A 24,520-nucleotide genomic window follows, 5' to 3' on the forward strand; every position below is an offset into this window, starting at 1 on the left:
GCATGGTGTCAGGACTGGAGGTGTTTCTGACTTATGTATAATAATCTGTGATAATATTTTTCCACTAGTTTTCAAGCAGAAAACAGGCAATTTTTGTAGATGTGATTTCTAAATTACTTCATGTCACAAGGTTTATTGTGTGTGTGTATATATATACTATAGGTAGTATATATATTTATATTATATTATACATACATGTGTGTGTGTGCGCGCGCGTGTGTGTTATATGCACCTAAGTATTAAGAATGGACACAAAGGAGGTACTTTCAGGGGCAAAGAACAGTTTAAGAAATTTTGACTAACCTCAGAATACTAGGAAGCAAGCACCCATATGCAAATCTGGGGAAAATCTTTTAGGACTAGAAATAACAAAAGAAGTCTCAAAGTAAGAAAAGTTGGCTATGTGACTGAAAGAGATCTTGGAAGGGATTTAAGATCTTCCACCAAGGACCAAAGCCATGTAATTTTTAAATAGAGTTCTTAGCTGAACTGTTTTCAAACATTACTTTAGACTATAGAAAAGATTAAACTGGAGAAAGTTATTGTGAATTTAATTAGGACATTTAAGCATTTCTGAGAAATGACATGTAGTACTCTACTAAGAGTTGTTTTTTAGGGACACATAAGAAACGAGTAAGGCTGAAAACATGAACGACACCAACCAAGGATCACATTTAAGGAAACAGAAGTAGAGTAAGTGTAGAATTTTAAATCATACAGAGACATTGTACATAACTATAAGCCAAATAAACAAGAAACAATACAAAATCAATAATGTGACTAATCACTTTGACTAAATAACCTCACCTCACTTTTTCTTTTCTTTCTTTTTTCTTTTTCTTTTCTTTTTTTTTTTTTTCAGATGGGGTCTCCCTCTGTCACCTGGGCTGGAATACAGTGGCGTGATCTTGGCTCACTGAAAGCTCCACCACCCAGGTTCACGCCATTTTCCTGCCTCAGCTTCCTCTAGTAGACTACATCACACCCAGTTTTTTTTTTTTTTTTTTTTTTTTTTTTTCTGTAGTAGAAATTCAGGTTTCACGGTGTTAACCAGGATGGTCTCCATCTCCTGACCTCATGATCTGCCCACCTCAGCCTTCCAAAGTGCTGGGATTACAGGCATGAGACACCACGTCTGGACAATAACCTTACTTTTCTAATGAGACATTCTTTCATATACACCTGAGACACTGACGTTTTTTAGTTAATGATGTGGATGCAAAGATGAAGTATATTATGCATTGTAAAAAAAGATGTGCTACCTTGTCTTATAGAATTTATGACAGGTTAATTTTTCTTGAGGTGTTATTTTTTAACACTGGAGGCCTTTCAAGAAATTTGAATAATGGAATATGTGTGAATCCCTTCATGGAAGGGCATGTACTCCGTAAATATCTCAAGTTTCACCTTGTGAATGGTGTGGTCATTTCAGGAAAAAAAAAAAAAGAAAAAAGTTTGTTTCAAAGAAAACATCTAGACCTGAAATACGGTTGTTGAAGAATGTTTGTAAAATGTGTTTAGGTTAAATGTAACAATTGTATTGATAGTATACTTAATACTTTTAGTTTTTGCATGGAAAAGCGATAAAAGTAGAACAAGCCAACAAACCGTCTTTTCACAGTGGTGGTACGTGGAGAACACCATCTCCTTCAGGACACATAAGCCCTTTAGGAAGTCTGAGATTGAAAAGAGGATGTAGCGGAGGAACAAGAGGATGGCATCCCTCAGGTGGAGGACACTAGGGTAATATTTTAACACATAAAGATGAAACCAGAGTAAATGAAAGACAGCGTTTGGAGATGTAGAAATTTCTCAATTATATTTACTTCCTATGAAAAGTAAATTAAATTCTTGTTAATGAACAAAATGGTTTGTAAATCCTAAAGAAGTATTACAAGAATGATTGAACTTATATCTAAAAATTGTTTTCAAATCTTAATTACTTTGCATAGAAATAATGCAAATCTCAAACTGAATTGAGTTTATGATTGCTGATTGTCTATACTCAACAGGATTTCTGTAGAACTCATTCCCATTCCTATTACTTTAGAGTTTCTTACTTTGGGACCCCAAAGTTCATAAAAGTTGCATTGTCAAAATACGACGAAATCATGGAAACCCTCCAACAGGACATTAGTAACTCAGTGTTTTAGAAATGATTTCACAATATTTGTTTTTCTCTGAATACACGTGCACACACGTAGGCAGATCTATTCCTTTTTCATTTTGATATGGAGAAGATGCACATTGGCCTGCCATACAGAATCTTTCATTTAAGGAATGTAGAACTTTAATTTCTCCAAAGAGTCTATGACTCAGGAGAAGTCTAAAAACCACTGCTTCACAAACAAGTATGTAACTTTCCTCGCTGGAAGATGAGTCACTGAAAATGGTATTTCTGAGAGATTTACTCGATAGGAATGAGGGGCCAATTTTTACTTAAAAAAACAAAAAGCAAACTATGCATTAAAAATATACCTATTGGTTAGATTGTATTATCTATCAACCAACCTTCAAAAACCTAACATGTCATTTGGAGTTTGAACAACTAGATGTGTACTTCATTGAAGATGTTTTCTCAGGTTGAAATTGCAGTGTATGTTCCACTCTCTTATAAGAGACAGAGCTTTGTGTCCTTTTTAGTCTCAATTGATCTTGAGGTTGAAGTTTAATAATACTCTGCCATGCAGGAGAATGTCACTGTTGATGCCTGTGACACCACCAGGGAATTGGAATATAACTACATTTTTTGTAGACATATAAAAATTTTTCATTATTTAGAATGCAATTCTTAAAGATTATTAAAATGAGCATAGCCTAAGCTGAAAATTACTGTGTTTCATAAAGGAACTGTAGGAATGCTAAATTCTGTTAGCACATTTTACAGAGAATTAATTTTTCTGAGGTGTCACTTTTTGATTCTGTAACTATTTGATTTCCTTTGAGTGGAATTTGGTTTAACATTCTGATGTTTTGATGAAGCTTTTTTCATACCATAATGATATGAACAGCCATTTATCATTGATCTCCTAATATGTTTTTCTTGATTTAGATTATAATTACATATTTAACTGATAGCTTTCTGCTCTCCACTCTCCACTTATCCCATATCTCTTTCACACACCAATATATAATGATTCCTGATTATTTTTGTAGATTTTCTAAACGGACTTTTATTGCTTGAATTACACTAATCTCATATAGAAATGCTGAATTTTATTTAGAGAAATGTGCAATTTTAAGATTGCAATATGTAAGAAAGATTTATAACATCTAAAATTTAGCCATTTAAGAAACAGTGATACTTCTCAAGATTTTGTTTGAAACACAGATAAGGGCAGATACACTGCTGATCTCCACCTGAGTTCTTCTAGGGAACATTTGGAGTTAAAAGAGGTCCATCTTCAAGAATTGGAAGTCCTCCTCCTAAAAAAGCTGCCCCTTCGACTGTGGCAAGAAGCAATGGTGGGATGGGAGGCCAAGGTAAATGCTACCTGAGAGCCAGACCGTAGTTTTTGTGTGACTGAAAATGAACTATTTACCTGAAAGCTTAAGATTGAGAAACATATTAGAATTGACACATACATGGACCTATTTATTGATAGATAGCTTTTATTTTAGTTTGAATCTCACTAGGCGAATTTCAGATTTATGGTGAAGAAATACTTGACCTTCTAACTGCAGATCAAAGAAATGATTACAAAGAGGCAAACGCTCCATTTAATGCTTTGTTTGCTAGAGAATTCCTCTCACTTTTCCTTAAAGTTCCTGGCAGTATTCTTTGATGACAGGCTTCTTAATCTAATCAATTCTTCCATTTCCTAGGTCCCGTTTTATTGGACCCCCGGTGTTCCAACCTAAAAATTGCATGTTCAGTTTCTTTGTCAGTTTGGAGTCTCGCTCCCACCAGGCCAGGCACTGGTAAGATGATGGCTCACTGCAGCCTCAAATTCCTGAGCACATGCAATTCTTCTGTTTCAGTCTCCTGAATTGCTGTGACTAGTGGCATGCACCACCACACCTATCCAATAGTTTTTTTCTATATTTTTCTAGAGACAGCATTTCACTACATTGTCAGAGCTGACATTAAAGCCCTGGGCTCAAGTAGTCCGTCTGCCTCAGTCTTCCACACTGGCTCCAGTGTGAGCCACTGTGCCTGGCCATAGTTTCTGTGACTTCAGTATATGCAAAGCATTCTTACTGGTTATGTGAGGATACTAAGAACTACAAGAGCATTTAGCAGAAAAGCAGTCACTGGGCTTAAATACTATTTAAAAAGGAAAGTATTTGTAAGCCTTCAAATGTGGACACGGAAGAGTCCAACATTTTTCAGTTAAGTGGGTATCACCGAAACGCAGAGTTATGAAACACGAGGGGGCTGTATATTTATCATTAAAATTGTACAGGGAACTTTACACCTTAACACAAGATCCTTAGTGCAGGATTTGAAATTATTTCAGGAGAGAATTTAGAACCAAGCAACATGAAGCGAGCAGTAGGATAGAATAGAAGGAATAATCTTGAGGAGGAGAAGAGTAAGATTTCAGACTGAACAGAAAAAAGGAAGACAAAACAGTCACAGTTCTCAGCAAGAAGTTTAAGCAGAACAAATTGAAATTCTTACTCGAGCCTGCATCATAACATGGAGGAAATGGAAAACTTCCATTTTCAATTTTACATTTCAATTAGAGGATTGCTGAATTTAGGTAATAATTGAGTTCACAATACACCAGCTAGCACGTTTCCACTAAAAGATTAGCCATGAACGCATCATTGGTGAAAGACTAACCTCTAAGAAATAGCACGTGAAGAGTATATTAAAGGAAAACTTTAACAGACGTTTCTGTGTGTGTGTGTGTGTGTGTGTGGGTGTGTGGGTGTGTGTGTGTGTGTGTTGTTGGGTCTCAAGCACCTGGGATGATGTTTCTGTATGTGTTTGTGTTTTTGTGTGTGTGTGTGTGTGTTCTGGGGCCACACACCTGAGATGATGCTTGTGTGTGTGCGTGTGTGTGTGTTGTGGAGGGGTGATTTTGTGTGTGTTTATGTTATGGGGTCTCACACACCTGGGATGATGTTGCTGTGTGTGTGTGTTGTGGGGTCACACACCTGGAATGATGTTTGTTTGTGTGTATGTGTGTGTTGTGGGTTCACACACCTGAGATGATGTTTCTGTGTGCGTATGTGTTGTGGAGGGGTAACGCTTTGTGTGTGTGTTTGTGTGTGTGTTGTGGGGTCTCACACACCTGGGATGATGGTTCTGTGTGTGTGTGTGTGTGTTGTGGGGTCTCACACACCTGGGAATATGTTTCTGTGTATATTTGTGTGTGTGTGTGTGTGTGTGTGTGTGTTGTCAGGTCTCACACACGGGGTGATGTTTCTGTGTGTGTGTTCTGGGGTCACACACCTGAGATGATGTTTGTGTGTGTGTTGTGGAGGGGTGATATTTTGTCTGTGTGTGTGTTGTGAAGTCTCACACACCTGGAATGATGTTGCTCTGTGTGTGTTTGCATTGTCGGGTCACACAACTGGAATGATGCTTCTGTGGGTGTGTGTTTGTGTGTTCTGGGGTCACACACCTGAGAAGATGTGTGTGTGTGTGCGCGCATGGTGGAGGGGTGTTTTGTGTGTGGGTGTGTATTTGCTCTCACACACCTTGGATGATGTTGCTGTGCGTGTATGTGTTGTGGGGTTACACTCCTTGGATGATGTTTCGGTGTGCGTGTTTACATGTTGTGGGTTCACACGCCTGAGATGTTTTTGTGTGTGTGTGGCCCCCTCATGCCTGGCTCCGCCTTTCTGGGGGATGGCAAAGTCTCCTTGGCAGCCTTGCCCTCCTCTCTCACCCCCTCCTGAGGCAAACTTTCTCTGCCCCCAGTGGATTTAGAGCTAGCATGGACGGATGGGGTCTGGGGCTGGTGGTGAGGTCTGCAGATCTCTCCTGCATGAAGACCCCGTGGAAGTGGAGAGTAGAGGGGTCCTATAGGCTACAGCAGGAACAAAGCCGACATTTTAGAGGAAAAAGCCATGGGCAGCATCTGATGGGCATTCGGGCACTGCCCTGGCTGTAGCAGCTGGTGGCACATGCTGGCCAGTCCTCTCCTCAGCTGGCCTGCAGGTGGCCAGGATGCTCTGCCTTTGGGCAGCCCCTACCCTCCCTCACCCCATGTCGCCCAGGGCCCCCATGCAAAAGCAAGAGCACACTGTGGAGGGAGGTCTGAGGCTTTATTCACAGGCCACGGGAGGACGGAGGCAGCGAGGACAGAGATGGGGGCGGTGCTCCAGGATGGCCTCTCCACCCCCAGGATTGTCAGGGAGCCCCTGATGATAAGATTGTGGGGCTGGAGGATGCGAAGTCCCAGGAGAGGCGGAGGGTCTCTGCCTTGAGGGTCCTTTCTGGCCTCTCTACTTCCAGCACCCACCCACTTTGCCCTTGGCCCAGGACCCAGCCTTCTTGCTCTTGCAAGTGGGAAGCAAGTGGTCCTTGAGGGTCAAGGCCTCTGGCCATACCCCTTTCACTCCCCGACTCTGGGAGGACTGTCAGCCCAATGCCAGGCCGCTCTCAGGGCGCACACCCAGTTTCAGTCCAGGCAGAGCGCACTCACCTGTGCCTGGCGGGCCTGGGTCGTTAGTGTGGTTAGGGGGCTAGCACGTGAGCCCGGGACACACTCCCTCTGTCCTTCCTTCCTTGCCTGAGGTACCACTGCAGACAGACCCCCAGCTGGGGAAGACTGTCTTGGCAGACAATAATCCTCCCAGATGCTTGGCCTCAAAGGAGCTCATGGCCCTCCAGGCGGTGGCCTCCGAGGGGTGATGATCCCAGGAGCCTGCCCCATTTGTCAGAGGGCTTCACATGGCCGTTGAGTGAGGAGGAGCTGGGTGTGGCTGAGGGATGGAGGCAGGCGGGGGAGAGGAGTGCTTGGGCCTGCCAGGCCAGCCCCTTTCAGACAAGGCTACTCAGCAGGATGCGTGGCTGGGAAAGGTCGTGCCCTCACACGTTCCTGAGCACCCTCAGCACATGCACACGTGCACACACGCAGGCACATGCACACCACGCCAATTGCCTGCCCTCAGAAGGGCCTGCACAGGATCTCTGACAGCACAACGGGGAAGCTGTGACGTCACCTGCACTGTGGAGGAGACTGCCCTAGGCGCCGCAGGGAAGCCAGGGCCACAGGAGGAGGGAGAAGAATCCCAGAAAACATCCAAACTCCAAGTAGCCCCCAAACACGGCGATCCTTGGGGAAATGGAACTGGCTGCACAGCTGGGCTTGGTGACAGGATGCCCAGCGTGACATCGTTGGGAGCACCCTGAGTGCAGCCCCGTGCAGGTGGTCGAGTAGCTGTGCCAAGGGATTCCACAGCCTCCAGGGACACGATTTTATGGAAGAGGCATCACCATCCTGAGGAGTCCATGATTTTGCCCAGCGTCACAGAGGGGCTGGTGACAAAGCCCTGGCTGCTTAACTTCCTGTCCTAGGTCCCTGGGAGGGCAGGTCACTTGAGGGCCCCGGTTGGCCACACCAAAGGCCACCCTCGCAGCTCCATCCGGAGGTCCCTTGGCTGCCTTCTCCCTGCAGCCAGTGCCAGACTCGGGGCGAGGGCATGATGGGCGAGTCCCACTGGGCTCCCTCCTCCTGACTCTGCCATCCGCCAGGGCTCCCCTGGGTGCAGGAGAGGGAGGAGGCTCCAGGTCGCTGGTCACAGGCCTGCAGATACTGGCCCGAGTGGCCTGGCCAGATTAGTCTTGTTTCTGTCCTGCTGAGACCGGCCACCACCAGCCCGTGTTAGGGATCAGCAGCTGGTCCCACAGGCCCCTGTGCCTGGCATGGAGCAAGGACGGCAGGACTACTCATTGCTTCTGGGCCTGGTCAGTGTACCTCCTGAGCATGGTGATCTGTGAACAACACGAGTGACTCACTGTGACGACCCGAGGGTCAGGCCTGCGTGCGTTGGTCAAAGGCCCATCTCCACCACAGGGTGGGCGGGGCTGCTGGGACCCCACCAGGGCTCTTCGGTTCCCTTACTGTCTCCTGGCTCCTTGTGCAGGGCGACGCCGTCCTTTGGCCCTCTGGCTCGTACCTGGTCTTACTCTCAGTGGCCTGTACTGGACTCGGCTGCCACACACAGCAGTCCAGACCTGGCCACTTACCTTCAGCCTGTGGCAGGATGTGGGGCGGGGAATGTGAACCATGAATGGGGCAAAGGTGCAGGTGACGCCTGCGGACACCTCCTTCCCAACTCTGGCTCCCTTCAGCCTTGTCCCTGAGGCAGAGGAAGTGGTGAGGCTTACCTGAATAAGCCCCCAAGGTAGGGCCAGGCCCCTGGAGTCCTCCTCCAGCCAGCGAGGAACAGGGGCCTGGGGTGCCTGGGGAGGAGTTGCCAGGTCCTGCAGGGTCACCCCCCGACCCTCAGGGCTGAGTCCTGCAACATCTACCCCTCACCTCAGTTTGTCTTCACTGAGGTGGTTGATATCGGATCTCTCAGACAGAATCTTCTTCATTTTGCAATCCGTCTGCTTCTTACCTTTCTTCTGGTCAGCCTGTAGGGTCCAGGCCCAAAGAGAGGGGCCTGGTCTCTGGAGGGCACTGGGAGCAGCCCACACTGAAGGCTGCCACCATGCTCCCAGCAGCGGTACGCACCTTGACCAGATAGCTGCTGTAGTTGGCTGCCATGGAAGACAGAGCCTTCCTCTTCTTCAGATTGTTCTCTGCCTTCCTCATGGTGTCCTCCTCCTCACTTCTGGCTTTTTCCTCCAGTGGAGACCCTGGCCCCAAGATGCTCAGGGATGGAGGGAGTGCTGTGCTTTCTGGGCAGGCTTTAGGGACCCACCCTGGGCTTAGAACTGTCTGGAAGGAAGCTCCAGGTCTTGGCCAGGATTGGTTCCCTTGTGCGGGTTACTGCAGGGTGTGGGGGTCTTAGTCAGTGGCTCTGCTCATTGGCCAGTGACCATGAGAAACCCGGGAGGAGGAAGGCCTCAGCCCCCTACATTTCTCTGGACCTGGGTTTCATTCACTGATGAGGCAGTGGTGGGGATGGTGCACTCCTCACTGCCAGTCTGACCTGGCGTTCCCTCTCCTTCTCTGCCCGAATCCTCTGCTCCTCTGCTGTCTCTGCACGGGTGCTTCTCCTGCTGCCAGAGACCGGGGTCTGCTCAGCCATGTCCCCAGCTCCTCCCAGGGTGCCCACCAGTCCGTGCTGCAACCTGAACTGCCCTTCTCACGATTCTCTCCTTGAGAGCGATCAGCTCTTCTTCCTCCTTCTTCCGAGCCTCAACGTGGCTGTCAATGAGGGCCCGGAGCTCCATTAGGTCTTTGTTCGGACGCTTCTTTTGGATGTGCTGTGGGCAGGGTCAGTGGGCGTCAGCCCCAACCCTCTCTCCAAATGCTGCCCTGCCTGGCCTGCCTTGCAGCAAGAGGCCCCTTCCCTTGCTCCAGCAGAGAAGCCCTGTCTCCCTTGGCCACCATGAACATGGCAAGTGGCAAGGAATGTTTTGCCTTCTTCACATTCCCATGGCTGCTATCCCCATAGGGGCCAAGGGTGACCTGACTGCAGAGCCACAAAGCAGGGATGGTGCCTAGCCAGAAGGTCCTCAGCATCGTTGGGATGGACTGATTCTGACTTGCTCTGTCATCAACCTCAGAGTTGCCCTAAATGGGCCTGACAGAGAGAAGACTGCCGAATGAGAGAAATTTGTTGGATAAATAGATGGGCATGTGAACAGATGAACTCATGGATGGGTGGATGAGTGATATAGGATGGAGACAGATGAGTGGGTGGATAGATGGATGATTGGAGAAATGGAGGATGGATGGATGGATGGATGGGTAGGTGAATGGATAGAAGAGTGGGTGGATAAGTGGGTGAGTTTACAGATGGGTGATTGGGTGGGTAGATGGATTGATGAATGGGTGAGTGGATACGTGGCTGGTTGGATGGATGGAAGTAAGGATGGATGGATGGATGGATGGATGGATGGATGGATGGATGGATGGATGGATGGATGGACAGATGGACGGATGGATGGATGGGTGGATGAGTGGGTGGGTGGGTGATTGCATGGGTGAGTGGATAATGGATGGATGAATGAACGGAAGGGTGAACGGGTGAGTGGATGGATGGAGAGATCTATGGTTAGGGGGGTGCATGGGTAGGTTGGTGGGTGGGTGGATGGATGAATGAAGGGATAGATGGTTGGGTGAATGGGTGAGTGGGTCGGTGAGTGTATTGATGGGTAGGTGAATCCGTAGGTGCTTATGTGGGTGGGTGGATGGATGGATAGAAAGATAGATGGAGGAGAAGGGAAGAGAGATGTTTGTTTTTACAGAGGATTCCTCTGGTCCAGGAAAAGGTTATGGTAGAATTGCCTGGATCCAGGGGTCCTCAGCTGTGCGTGCTGGGGAAGAAGTGACCTTCTGAGGCCTGGCCTGGAGCCGAAAAGCTGGGGTGTGGGGAAATGGTGGCCATGTTGACCGGAGCCCTATAAACTTGCATGGAAGTCCACTTTCTCCTTTTCTGGGATCTTAGGAGCAGTGAGTCTCAAGAGCAGACAGAGAGGCTGCTGAGTAGAGACCCGGGAAGCCATCCCAGAGGGTCAGCCTCGTGCCTTTCTCTGCCTGGCTCCTCCTGACCCTGGTGACCTCCTGCTCTGGCCCCCTCCTGAGGATGCCCTGCCTAGTGGTATGTTTGCCCTAGCTTTATGCTTCTGAGGTTTGTAGCCCACCATCCCAAGAGTGGCTTGAGCCCCGTCAAGAAGGCCTCAGCTCCAGCGCCGCTGTCTGCCTTTTGGCTTTCGGCCATTGCAAGTGTCGCTGCACCCCAGCTACCAGGAAGGGTACCTCCGTTTCCTTCTCAAACAGATAAACTAACGCAGTCAGGTCGTGTGAGCAGCTATGGTGCGGTGGACTCCCTGGGCAGGAATGGCCGCTGCAAGCCTTTGCCTTTCCCCAACTCCTGATTTTCTCCAGCCCCTCTTTTTCCCCAGCCCCTCTTTCATCTTTCTCTCTGGGGACCCAAAGGAAAGAGGAGAGGAGGCTGTGAAGAAAGCAATCTGAAGGGGAAATGAGGCCCCCTCTACGGATGGGTGTGTGATCCCCTCCTCTCACCAACACATTCCAGATGCAGCAGAGTTAAAACAACACTTTTTTTTTTTTTCAACAATATCAATCAAAAACTGGAGGAGGGAAGGGTTTCCTAAGCTCAGAAGCAGCAGAAGGTGGCTCTAAGGGAAGGAAAGCCAGATGACGCCACACAAATGAAAAACTTATGTATGTGAAAAAAAAAGAACAATATAAAGGCCAAAAAGAAAGACTCAAAATATATTTTCAGCAAATACAGAGAGGACTTACATCCTTAGGCAAACTGATGACTAAGAAAACACAGAGACGCCTCCACCATGAGACAAATGAGCAACGGCCATAGCTACGAGTTCTTAGAGAGACGACCCATCCACAAATACAGGGAAACGTTGGCCCCAAGTGACTATCGGGGCACAAAGCCAAGCAACCATGAGGTGCTCTTTCTCATCCATCACAGGCTGTGACATTAAAGCACGTTTCTGTGCTTGAGTGAGGAGGGTGTAGGACACAGACCCGTTCACATCGCACGTAGAAGACAATGTTGGCCAGGCCTCATGGGAACCAATTTGGCATTGGATGTCAAAGTCTTAACAACATTCATACTCTTTGAGATAGTAATTCCAGTTCTGGGAATGTGGCCTACGGAAATAACCCTAAAGACCAAAAACGCTTTCCAACCAATGTTATTTATGACAGTAAAGTATTGGGGAAAGCCTGCAATAGGGGAATGGTGAGGAAAATTACGGTTTGTCCAATTGATGGAATATTATGTGGCCATTCAAAATATTTAAAAAGACTGTGTAAAAACATGGAAAAATACTTACGAATAGTGCTACATTGTACAAAAGCAGAATTCAAGGCTGTATAGACAGTATGATGTTTGAAAAACAGTGCCCAATTTAAGTCTTTTTTTCGAGGCCCTATGTATGGGAAAAAGGAACAGATAAGGCTCTTTATTTATTTCTTTTTATTATCTCTTTTCCACAGTGTGGCTGGCTGGGTGGGAGAATTATAGATGACGTTTTTTCTTCATTTGACTTTTATATATTTCCAAATGCTCTTTCATGAGGTGCCTTGTTTTCTTTTTTTTTCTTTCTTTCTTTTTTAAAATTATTATAATACTTTTAAGTTCTAGGGTACATGTGCGTAACGTGCAGGTTTGTTACATATGTATACTTGTGCCATGTTGGTGTGCTGCACCCATCAACTCGTCAGCACCCATCAACTCGTCATTTACATCAGGTATAACTTCCAATGCAATCCTTCTCCTCTCCCCCCTCCCCGTGATAGGCCCTGGTGTATGATGTTCCCCTTCCCGAGTCCAAGTGATCTCATTGTTCAGTTCCCACTTATGAGTGAGGACATGCGGTGTTTGGTTTTCTGTTCTTGCGATAGTTTGCTGACAATGATGGTTTCCAGCTGCATCCATGTCCCTACAAAGGACACAAACTCATCCTTTTTTATGGCTGCGTAGTATTCCATGGTGTATATGTGCCACATTTTCTTAATCCAGTCTGTCACTGATGGACATTTGGGTTGATTCCAAGTCTTTGCTATTGTGAATAGTGCCGCAATAAACATACGTGTGCATGTGTCTTTATAGCAGCATGATTTATAATCCTTTGGGTATATACCCAGGAATGGGATGGCTGGGTCATATGGTACTTCTAGTTCTAGATCCTTGAGGAATCGCCATACTGTTTTCCACAATGGTTGAACTAGTTTACAATCCCACCAACAGTGTAAAAGTGTTCCTATTTCTCCACATCCTCTCCAGCACCTGTTGTTTCCTGACTTTTGAATGATTGCCATTCTAACTGGTGCAAGATGGTATCTCATTGTGGTTTTGATTTGCATTTCTCTGATGGCCAGTGATGATGAGCATTTTTTCATGTGTCTGTTGGCTGTATGAATGTCTTCTTTTGAGAAATGTCTGTTCATATCCTTTGCCCACTTTTTGATGGGGTTGTTTGTTTTTTTCTTGTAAATTTGTTTGAGTTCTTTGTAGGTTCTGGATATTAGCCCTTTGTCAGATGAGTAGATTGCAAAAATTTTCTCCCATTCTGTAGGTTGCCTGTTCACTCTGATGGTAGTTTCTTTTGCTGTGCAGAAGCTCTTTAGTTTAATTAGATCCCATTTGTCAATTTTGGCTTTTGTTGCCGTTGCTTTTGGTGTTTTAGACATGAAGTCCTTGTCCATGCCTATGTCCTGAATGGTATTACCTAGGCTTTCTCCTAGGGTTTTTATGGTATTAGGTCTAACATTTAAGTCTCTAATCCATCTTGAATTAATTTTCGTATAAGGAGTAAGGAAAGGATCCAGTTTCAGCTTTCTACTCATGGTTAGCCAATTTTCCCAGCGCCATTTATTAAATAGGGAATCCTTTCCCCATTTCTTGTTCTTCTCAGCTTTGTCAAAGATCAGATGGCTGTAGATGTGTGGTATTATTTCTGAGGACTCTGTTCTGTTCCATTGGTCTATATCTCTGTTTTGGTACCAGTACCATGCTGTTTTGGTTACTGTAGCCTTGCAGTATAGTTTGAAGTCAGGTAGCGTGATGCCTCCAGCTTTGTTCTTTTGACTTAGGATTGTCTTGGAGATGCGGGCTCTTTTTTGATTCCATATGAACTTTAAAGTAGTTTTTTCCAATTCTGTGAAGAAACTCATTGGTAGCTTGATGGGGATGGCATTGAATCTATAAATTACCTTGGGCAGTATGGCCATTTTCATGATATTGAGTCTTCCTATCCATGAGCATGGTATGTTCTTCCATTTGTTTGTGTCCTCTTTTATTTCACTGAGCAGTGGTTTGTAGTTCTCCTTGAAGAGGTCCTTTATATCCCTTGTAAGTTGGATTCCTAGGTATTTTATTCTCTTTGAAGCAATTGTGAATGGAAGTTCATTCATAATTTGGCTCTCTGTCTGTCTGTTACTGGTGTACAAGAATGCCTGTGATTTTTGCACATTAATTTTGTACCCTGAGACTTTGCTGAAGTTTCTTATCAGCTTAAGGAGATTTTGGGCTGAGACAGTGGGGTTTTCTAAATATACAATCATGTCATCTGCAAACAGGGACCATTTGACTTCTTCTTTTCCTAACTGAATACCCTTGATTTCTTTCTCTTGTCTGATTGCCCTAGCCAGGACTTCCAACACTATGTTGAATAGGAGTGGTGAGAGAGGGCATCCCTGTCTTGTGCCAGTTTTCAAAGGGAATTTTTCCAGTTTTTGCCCATTCAGTATGATATTGGCTGTGGGTTTGTCATAAATAGCTCTTATGATTTTGAGATACGTTCCATCAATACCGAATTTATTGAGCGTTTTTAGCATGAAGGGCTGTTGAATTTTGTCAAAGGCCTTTTCTGCATCTATTGAGATAATCATGTGGTTTTTGTCTTCGGTTCTGTTTATATGCTGGATTACGTTTATTGATTTGCGCATGTTGAACCAGCCTTGCATCCCAGGGATGAAGCCCACTTGATCATGGCGGATAAGCTTTTTGATGTGCTGCTGGATCCGGTTTGCCAGTATTTTACTGAGGATTTTTGCATCAATGTTCATCAGGGATATTGGTCCAAAATTCGCTTTTTTTGTTGTGTCTCTGCCAGGCTTTGGTATCAGGATGATGTTGGCCTCATAAAATGAGTTAGGGAGGATTCCCTCTTTTTCTGTTGATTGGAATAGTTTCAGGAGGAATGGTGCCAGCTCCTCCTTGTACCTCTGGTAGAATTCAGCTGTGAATCCATCTGGTCCTGGACTTTTTTTGGTTGGTAGGCTATTAATTATTGCCTCAACTTCAGAGCCTGCTATTGGTCTATTCAGGGATTCAGCTTCTTCCTGGTTTAGTCTTGGGAGAGTGTAAGTGTCCAGGAAATTATCCATTTCTTCTAGGTTTTCTAGTTTATTTGCGTACAGGTGTTTATAGTATTATCTGATGGTACTTTGTATTTCTGTGGGGTCGGTGGTGATATCCCCTTTATTATTTTTTTATTGCATCTATTTGATTATTCTCTCTTTTCTTCTTTATTACTCTTGCTAGCGGTCTATCAATTTTGTTGATCTTTTCAAAAAACCAACTCCTGGATTCATTGATTTTTTTGGCGGGTTTTTTTGTGTCTCTATCTCCTTCAGTTCTGCTCTGATCTTAGTTATTTCTTGCCTTCTGCTAGCTTTTCAATGTGTTTGCTCTTTCTTCTCTAGTTCTTTTAATCGTGATGTTACAGTGTCAATTTTAGATCTTTCCAGCTTTCTCTTCTGGGCATTTAGTGCTATAAATTTCCCTCTACTCACTGCCTTAAATGTGTCCCAGAGATTCTGGTATGTTGTATCTTTGCTCTCATTGGTTTCAAAGAACATCTTTATTTCTGCCTTCATTTCGTTATTTACCCAGTAGTCATTCAGGAGCAGGTTATTCAGTTTCCATGTAGTTGAGCCGTTTTGATTGAGTTTCTTAGTCCTGAGTTCTAGCTTGATTGCACTGTGGTCTGAGAGACAGTTTGTTATAATTTCCGTTCCTGTACATTTGCTGAGGAGTGCTTTACTTCCAATTATGTGGTCTATTTTGGAATAAGTGTGCTGTGGTGCTGAGAAGAATGTATATTCTCTTGATTTGGGGTGGAGAGTTCTGTACATGTCTATTAGGTCTGCTGGCTGCAGAGCTGAGTTCAATTTCTGGATATCCTTGTTAACTTTCTGTCTCGTTGATCTGTCTAATGTTGGCAGTGGGGTGTTAAAGTCTCCCTTTATTATTGTATGGGAGTCTAAGTCTCTTTGTAAGTCTCTAAGGACTTGCTTTATGAATCTGGGTGCTCCTGTATTGGGTGCATATATATTTAGGATAGTTAGCTCTTCCTGTTGAATTGATCCCTTTACCATTATGCAATGGCCTTCTTGTCTCTTTTGATCTTTGAGGGTTTAAAGTCTGTTTTATCAGAGACTAGCATTACAACCCCTGCTTTTTTTGTTCTCCATTTGCTTGGTAGATCTTCCTCCATCCCTTTATTTTGAGCCTATGTATGTCTCTGCATGTGAAATGGGTCTCCTGAATACAGCAAACTAAATGGGTCTTGACTCTTTATCCAGTTTGCCAGTCTGTGTCTTTTAATTGGAGCATTTAGTCCATTTACATTTAAGGTTAATATTGTTATGTGTGAACTTGATCCTGCCATTATGATATTAACTGGTTATTTTGCTCGTTAGTTGATGCAGTTTCTTCCTAGCCTCGATGGTCTTTACATTTTGGCATGTTTTTGCAGTGGCTGGTACCGGTTGTTCCTTTTCGTGTTTAGTGCTTCCTTCAGGGTCTCTTGTAAGGCAGGCCTGGTGGTGACAAAATCTCTAAGCATTTGCTTATCTGTAAAGGATTTTATTTCTCCTTCACTTATGAAACTTAGTTTGGCTGGATATGAAATTCTGGGCTTAAAATTCTTTTCTTTAAGAATGTTGAATATTGGCCCCCACTCTCTTCTGGCTTTGAGAGTTTCTGCCGAGAGATCTGCTGTTAGTCTGATGGGCTTCCCTTTGTGTGTAAGCCGACCTTTCTCTCTGGCTGCCCTTAACATTTTTTCCTTCATTTCAACTTGGGTGAATCTGGCAATTATGTGTCTTGCAGTTGCTCTTCTCCAGGAGTATCTTTGTGGCGTTCACCTGTATTTCCTGAATTTGAATGTTGGCCTGCCCTACTAGGTTGGGGAAGTTCTCCTGCATGATATCCTGAAGAGTGTTTTCCAACTTGGTTCCATTTTCCCCCTCACTTTCAGGCACCCCAATCAGACGCAGATTTGGTCTTTTTACATAATCCCATACTTCTTGAAGGCTTTGTTCATTTCTTTTTCTTCTTTTTTTCTTTAGATTTATCTTCTTGCTTCATTTCATTCAGTTGATCCTCAATCGCTGATACGCTTTCTTCCAGTTGATTGAGTCGGTTACTGAAGCTTGGGCATTTGTCACGTATTTCTTGTGTCATGGTTTTCATCTCTGTCAGTTCGTTTATGGCCTTCTCTGCATTAATTATTCTAGTTATCAATTCTTCCACTCTTTTTTCAAGATTTTTAGTTTCTTTGCGCTGGGTACGTAATTCCTCCTTTAGCTCTGAGAAGTTTGATGGACTGAAGCCTTCTTCTCTCATCTCGTCAAAGTCATTCTCCGTCAAGCTTTGATCCGTTGCTGGCGATGAGCTGTGTTCCTATGCAGTGGGAGATGTGCTCTTATTTTTTGAATTTCCAGCTTTTCCGCCCTGCTTTTTCCCCATCTTTGTGGTTTTATCTGCCTCTGGTCTTTGATGATGGTGACGTACTGATGGGGTTTTGGTGTGGGTGTCCTTCATGTTTGTTAGTTTTCCTTCTAACAGTCAGGACCCTCAGCTGTAGGTCTGTTGGAGATTGCTTGAGGTCCACTCCAGACACTGTTTGCCTGGATATCAGCAGCAGAGGCTGCAGAAGATAGAATATTGCTGAACAGCGAGTGTACCTGTCTGATTCTTGCTTTGGAAGCTTCCTCTCAGGGGTGTATCCCACCGTGTGAGGTGTGGGGTGTCGGTCTGCCCCTAGTGGGGGATGTCTCCCAGTTAGGCTACTCAGGGGTCAGGGACCCACTTGAGCAGGCAGCCTGTCCGTTCTCAGATCTCAACCTCCATGTTGGGAGATCCACTGCTCTCTTCAAAGCTGTCAGACACAGTCCTTTGCATCTGCAGAGGTTTCTGCTGCTTTTGTTGTTGTTGTTGTTTAACTGTGCCCTGCCCCCGGAGGTGGAGTCTACAGAGACTGGCAGGCTTCCTTGAGCTGCTGTGAGCTCCACCCAGTTGGAGCTTCCCAGCGGCTTTGTTTTCCTACTTAAGCCTCAGCAATGGCGGGCGCCCCTCCCCTAGCCTCGCTGCTGCCTTGCAGTTAGATCGCAGACTGCTGTGCTAGCAATGAGGGAGGCTCCCTGGGCATGGGACCCTCCCGGCCAGGTGTGGGATATAGTCTCCTGGTGTGCCCGTTTGCTAAGACCCTTGGTAAAGCGCAGTATTGGAGTGGGAGTTACCCGATTTTCCAGGTGTTGTGTGTCTCAGTTCCCCTGGCTAGGAAAAGGGATTCCCTTCCCCCTTGCGCTTCCCAGGTGAGGCGATGCCTCGCCCTGCTTCAGCTCTTGCTGGTCAGGCTGCAGCAGCTGACTAGCACTGATTGTCCGGCAATCCCTAGTGAGATGAACCCAGTACCTCAGTTACAAATGCAGAAATCGCCCGTCTTCTGTGTTGCTCGCGCTGGGAGCTGGAGACTGGAGCTGTTTCTATTTGGCCATCATCCTTATTTTCTTAATGAATAAACAAACACTTTCTCTAAAATGAGAAAATATCTCGTGATCCGGCATTACTTTACTTAAAATCACTGAAAAATAAAATGGAAAGGATGGAAATATGCCGGCGATACCCTTTGGATGTTCTCACTCTTCTTCTGAGACTCTGCAATGCTCCCCAAGTGGGAGCCAACAGTGAGAGTGTGCTAACATACTCTAAGATTGCCCCCGGTGCAGAGCAAAACACAGGCAAAAGCACTCAAGAGATGAATCACATAGTGAGTGCTGTGGCTTCTGAGTACTGATCAAAAGCAGAAAAGTTGCAAGAGCTGCAGTAAAAAAACAAATCCATGAACTGCTCACAAGCAAGTACGATGAGAATAAGAGCCTCCAAATTCTGCCCCAAAGGGGAACAGGGGCCCCTGCACAGCAAGCTATTTTGGACATGGTCAAGGTGTCATTCTGAGGGGGGTTTCTGGGGTGAGTCCCCCACCTTTCTCCCACTGCCTGATTCACTTTCCCGTTGATTTTCACATCTAGGGCTCTGGGAGTCCTCGAAGTATGGTGGGGCATACTGCAGTCTCCCGAAGCCTGTGGGTGTTGCGGTGGTCTGACTCCCTGCACCCTGTCTTCCTTCCTTGACTCTCTCCCACCCACCTCTCCTCCTTCCTTCCTCATCGGTAGCCTCCTCCTGCATGAAGCCCTCCTTGTTTGCACCACATGACCTTGGGCAAAATCACATCCTGCTGGGCCTCCCAAGCCCATCTCCCAGGTGACCCTCGTCCCTCCCACCCTGCACTCTGAGCATTCCTCCAAGCATCTCTCCGAGTGTAGGCTCCAGCCAGCTGGCCCTGGCCCACTCCCCTACCCCCACCATGGAACACACTTGGTGCCAGGCCTGCCAGGACCTCACACTCATTTGGGTCTTGGCTTCTCCTCTGGTCAGCACATCACCAGCGTGGGGAGAGGGAGAGAGACAGCTTGCATGAGACTAGGCGGCCTGGAGCCTTGGGTTCCCCCTGCTGAAGGCTGCCCTCCTTTTCAGCTGGGCGTACCCCTATCCCCCAGAAACAAGACAGTCCGGTTTCTGCTCTAGGCCTCCAAAAGCCCCAAGCAGAGTTGGAGAGGAAGAGCCCCAGGGCCTGGGGCCAGGAAGGAGGGTGAGGAAGAGGAAGGGAAGAAATAGGAGTGAGACAGGCAGTATCCTTGAAGGCTGGGAAGGGAGGAGAGGGAGGAAAGGAGAGAGGGGCTTGGAAAGAAGATTGGGAAGGAAGAGGCTTGGGAGAAAGGGGAGAGGGGGCGCGCCCTTTCCGGGCTCTAGCACTGCTGGGTGGTCCCGCTACCTCCCCCTCTGCAGGGTGGCAGAAGCTCGGAGCGGTGGCACCTGGGAGGCCCTGGCAGCCTGACCCTGGCAGCACCATGTGGAGCAGCAAGGCCTGGCCTTCCGAGGTCCCTGTGTCAGGGGAAGAGAAAGAGGTCAGAGGGAGACAGAGACAGGGCAGCCAGAGGGGCGGGCCCTTACTTTCCGAGTCTTCCTCTGCGGTGTCTTTGAGGCGGTAAAAAGCACAAGCACACATGCAAGAGAAAAGCCAGCATGGCTGCGGGGGAGCAGTGGGCATGGGGTGTGTGGTGGACAAGGGGCCCCTTTCACTCGGACCTTCTCTTCCCCAGGGTGTGCCTATGGGTCCATACAGGTGCCCCGAGCTTAGGCCGGGGAATCGATGCTTGCGGACAGGGTGGAAGGGGCTGGGTGCCCAGTGGAGCCCCTCCCCTGAAGATCTGGTGGAGAGGAGGGGGCCATGGGGACCTCGTGGGGCAAGGTAGGGGACTAAGAGCACTGGGTCTCATCTGTCCCCCAGGTCTGTCCTCGGGTCTGGCAGGGCCAAAATTGGAATCTGGGACCCTCACCACCAAGAGGGCGTAGCAGCTGGGATGGGTGCCGCCCCATCGTTTGGTGCTTCCCAGAGTGTGACCCCTGCCTGTAAAGTCTGCGTTACTGGGTAGAACTCATCAGGTCATGGAATGACTACAGGCCCTCAGGCATCAGGAGCCTCTGCCGGCAACGTGATGTCTAACTCCTTGCTGGTCTCAACTCTAGGAGCCCCTACCCGAGTCCAGAATGTCCACCACAGCTGCTGTCCACGGGCCAGGAGCCCAGGTGAGGTCATCCCTGACCTCCCCAGGGCCTGCCCGCTGACTGCCACATGGCTGCTCTCCTGAGACTGGGACGGGCCCCTTTGGGACACCCCGCTACTTCTCCCTGGCCACCTCTGGGGCCTGCCTGGCCTGCCCTGGCCACCCTCATAACTGGTGGTTTCCTTTCGGGTACACTCTGCTGCTGGACCCTGGGTTGGACCTGGCTGTCCTGGCCCAGCTGGGCCCAGAACGGGGGTCTGCTGCCGGCCTAAAGGCACTTGCCCACCCTGACCCATCAGTCCCTGCTCTGGGCCTTAGGTGGCAGCAAGGTCGCTGACACACGATGCCCTCAACCCTCTGAGTCTGAACCAGTGCCCTCCTCTGCACTTGGCTGAGGTCAGCAGGCCTGGGCCTGGGGGTGGGAGTGGGGGTGCTGCCCAGGGGTGGGGGTAGGGTCCTGCCTTGCCAGTGCCCAGCCCAGTGCACACTGGCCCTCGAGTGTCCTCACTGGCAGATCTCTCGTTGCCTGGGAGCCCCCTGCATATACCGCAAAGCTCCTGGTTTTGCTGGTGGGCCTGAGGTCACCCGTTCTGGATACCTTAGTGGGTGTGTGTGCATGGGGAGTGAGCGGTGGGATATCCTGAGCACTGCAGTCTGGCCAAGGGCCCAGAAGGAGTGGCGTGGTGAGGACGAAGAATGGGCTGCCAGCCCCGGCCTCCCTGACTTAGGGGTCTTGCTGGACGCAGTACCTGGCTAAGGAGGAACCCCTTGTGGTGGTAAGGCTGGCCAGAAAGGAGTGCGAGGTCTGGTAAGAGGCTGAGTGCTTGTGGGGAGCGGCCACAGAGCCAAGCGGCAAAGCTCTCCTGGTGGCCCTGCCTCCTCTGCTCCTGTCCCACTCTGCCCTGCTGTCTGTCTGTCTGTTCGCTCACTGGCCTCAGTGCTGCTTCCAGAGTGACCTGGTGGCCCTGTGTCTCCCACAGGCCATCTATTGGACACCTTCTCCCTGCATGGCTGGAGCCCCATCCCCCTCCTAGCATGTCCATCCTTGTCCCAGGGAGTCTCTGGGGCTGGAGTCATGCAATAGCTCAGTCCCAACACGCAGGAGCCCCTCAGCCCCACAGGCTTGTGAATGGGGGGAGCTGGGAAGCACTCCCCACCTGGGGCCCCTGACTTGAATCTGCAGCTCTCCGACCTCTACCAAGTGGTACTGCCGGCCCCACTGCCAGGGAGGCCAGGCCCACCCAGGGGGTATCCTCATACCGGGTGTGTCTGGCTCGGGCCCAGGCGATGGGTGGGATGCTAGGACCTGACTGTGCCTTTGCATGCATGGCCCCCGGCTGTTTCAGGTCCCCAGCATTCCCACCTTGGGCCTCAGCCTGGCTTTCACTCCACTTGCTCCTCCACAATCCCTCCCACCTCACTCCTCCCTACCTTCCTGCTTCTGGCTTGCCAACTGGGGCAGGGTGGAGGTTTCTCCTCCTGCACTCTTCCCACCCTACCCCCGTGGATGCAGAGGGTCCCACTGGACCCCAGCACTGTCCTCCCAAGGCCTGTTCTGCCTCGGACTCAAGGTTGGCCACCCCCAACTCTCATCTTCCTGTCGGTGGCCCATGAAAAGCCTCGTCCACAAGCTATAAATCAATCCTCTCTGCCTGGGAGACCTGCATTCCATCGGCCAGCCATTCCTCAGCCAGGGTCCTCACTCTGTCCCCAGCCCAGAGGCCAGATCAGGTTAAGTGTTTGGTGGCAAACCTCACAGGGGGTGTGCAAGAGGGAGGAAGTGAAAGAGGACAGAAGGGAGGACAGGGGCTCTGACCTGGAGGCTGGGGAGCACCGGCATACCTTCTTGAACTTCCTCTGCAGAAGCATCATCATGGTGGGCAGAAAGGGCAGGAGGGAGAGAGAACCGGTGTGAGTGGTGGCAGCCCAGAGAGGAGGAGAGGGCAGGGTCGAGGCGGTGGTGTGAGCAGGCCAGGCTGTGTGGGGTTACGGAGCCCCTCTTGTTTCTTCTTGGGTTCTGCACCCCCCACATGGCCACACCTGCCCATGTGGTATTGAAATCATGCACATACCTGGTACATGAACTTCATGGGACAAGGAGGCCACTGAACAAGAGGTAAAACCGTAGGTCAGCGGTCAAAGGAGAAGGGTCCAAAGTTAATGGAAAAGCCACCCATCACCACTGTAGCCCAAGGGTGGGGTGTGTGCGGGGAGCTAGCGAGACACGGTGGAGAGTTAGCCCAGGAGCCGCCACTGCCCCAGTCCCATGTCCCCAAACCCTGATCTCAGCATCTGGGAGCACCCCAGATGGGGAAACTGAGCCTCAGAGGGTGGCCGGGAGCTGTGGCTCTTGCCCTTAGTGGTGGAGGTTCAGAACTGGGGCTGGGCAGTCCTTTGCTAGTCCCCATCCCCTTTCTGTCCCAGGGCACCTCCGAAGGGTGTCCCTGCCTTTGGTTGGGGCGCCAAGGCCCATGTGTGAGGTTGCAACTTGGCTGGGCAGCACCAGGGGCCCCCAAGGGCAGGGCTGGTGGCCCTGGGAGGCAGAGCCACAGATGGGCTATGGGAGGAGTCCCCCGGACCCCCACTCCCTGCCATCCCAATAGCTGACGACCCATTCGTTCTTTCCCTGATGGGATTCTTTCCACCCTCCCAGGGTACTGGCAGCCCAGGGCGCCAATGACAGCTCTGTCTGCTGATCTGGGCATGACACCCCAGCCGTCTTATCTGCCCCCAGGCTGTGTGCACCACAAGGGTCTCATAGCAGAAGGCTGTGCGGGGGCCTGGCGGCGGGGGTGGCAAGGGCATGCGCACAAGGGAGCTGACAGTGCCAGGTTGCAGGGCTCTGCCCCCTGCTTCCTTCTCTCCCCTCACCCTTTACTGTCCCAAGATGTGGCTGGGGTCCTGGCCAGGCCCAGGGGTCAGTGCCACCACGGACTCTCGGCTGCCCACCCTGGGGTGGAAGCCTAGGCTGCGCCCGCTTCTGGCCACGAAGCATCCCCTCTGGCCCATGCCTGGGGATGCCCTGGTGACAAGGAGGCTAGCCTGCACCTGCCTGGGGAGTCCCTGGCCCTACTGCTGCCTGGAGGACTGTTGGGAAGGGGTCCCACCCTCGAGACCCCATTCGCTCTCTGGTCAAGCATTGGCCGTTGTTAGTGGGTCACATTAGGTCCACTTGTGGGGGCCCCTTGGCTGGCTGGTAGCTCGTGCCCCTTGGCTGTTGGGTACCCTCTCCCACACTCCCATGTGGGCTCAAGCCAGGCCCTGGGCCCCTCATGGGAACCAGAAGTCCTGTGTTCTCATACCTTTCCTCATGGATTTCTGCAGCTGATGAGAGCTGGGGCTTGCAGGTGGCAGGGGGAGATAGGAGAGGATTAGACAGGGACACACGGCAATCCTTAGAGGTGAGGTGGACGTCAATGTCTTGTAGGGCAGAAAGGCTGGGGAGGGGGAATGGGGATCGGGGCCTCGGACCCCACTTACCTTCCCCCAGGGCTTCCTCTGAGAGCTGGAGAAGTCTGGAGCAGGAGAAGGCGGGGTTGGGGGAGAGAAAGAACAGAGACGGTGATTAGCGCGTACTCAGGTCGCAAGGACAGGAGGCTGCCTGGCTGAGAGAAGAGGCCTTGGGCTTACTTGGCTGGGGTGAAACATGGGGGTCAGTTCTGAAATGTGGATGTTACAGTTCCCTGATGAGCCTTTCTCCCTCAGCCCATGAATGGTCTGGGTTTGTTCACTGCAGTCTCTTTTCTGAACTTTGGGTTCTCCAGGCGTCTCATAGCTCCAGTACCCACAGGCCTATCAGCCCCCAGCCGTGGCCTCCTCTCTGTTCCCTCTCTGAGGCCCTAACTCCCTCAGGTAGTACTACAGTGGATTGAGCTACAGGCCCTGGCTGATGATCTGGGGGACTGGGGAAAGTGTTCCAGGACATGTCAGGTCTTGGCTCAAAGTCAATTCCCCAGAGGCCAAGGAATAACCCCCAAGCTCCTTTCACATGAGGCTCCACAGTGGCCCCACCTCAGCAAGGCTGCAGTCTTAGG

General features: G+C 49.0%; 1 pseudogene; it reads right to left on the reverse strand.

Moving 5' to 3' along the window:
- Positions 1 to 7,378: 7,378 nt before the first annotated feature.
- LOC144338902 (troponin T, fast skeletal muscle-like) lies at positions 7,379 to 19,927 on the reverse strand (annotated as a pseudogene).
- Positions 19,928 to 24,520: the final 4,593 nt, after the last annotated feature.

This window comes from Macaca mulatta, chromosome Y, assembly GCF_049350105.2.
Source record: "Macaca mulatta isolate MMU2019108-1 chromosome Y, T2T-MMU8v2.0, whole genome shotgun sequence".
Taxonomy (NCBI): Eukaryota; Metazoa; Chordata; class Mammalia; order Primates; family Cercopithecidae; genus Macaca; species Macaca mulatta.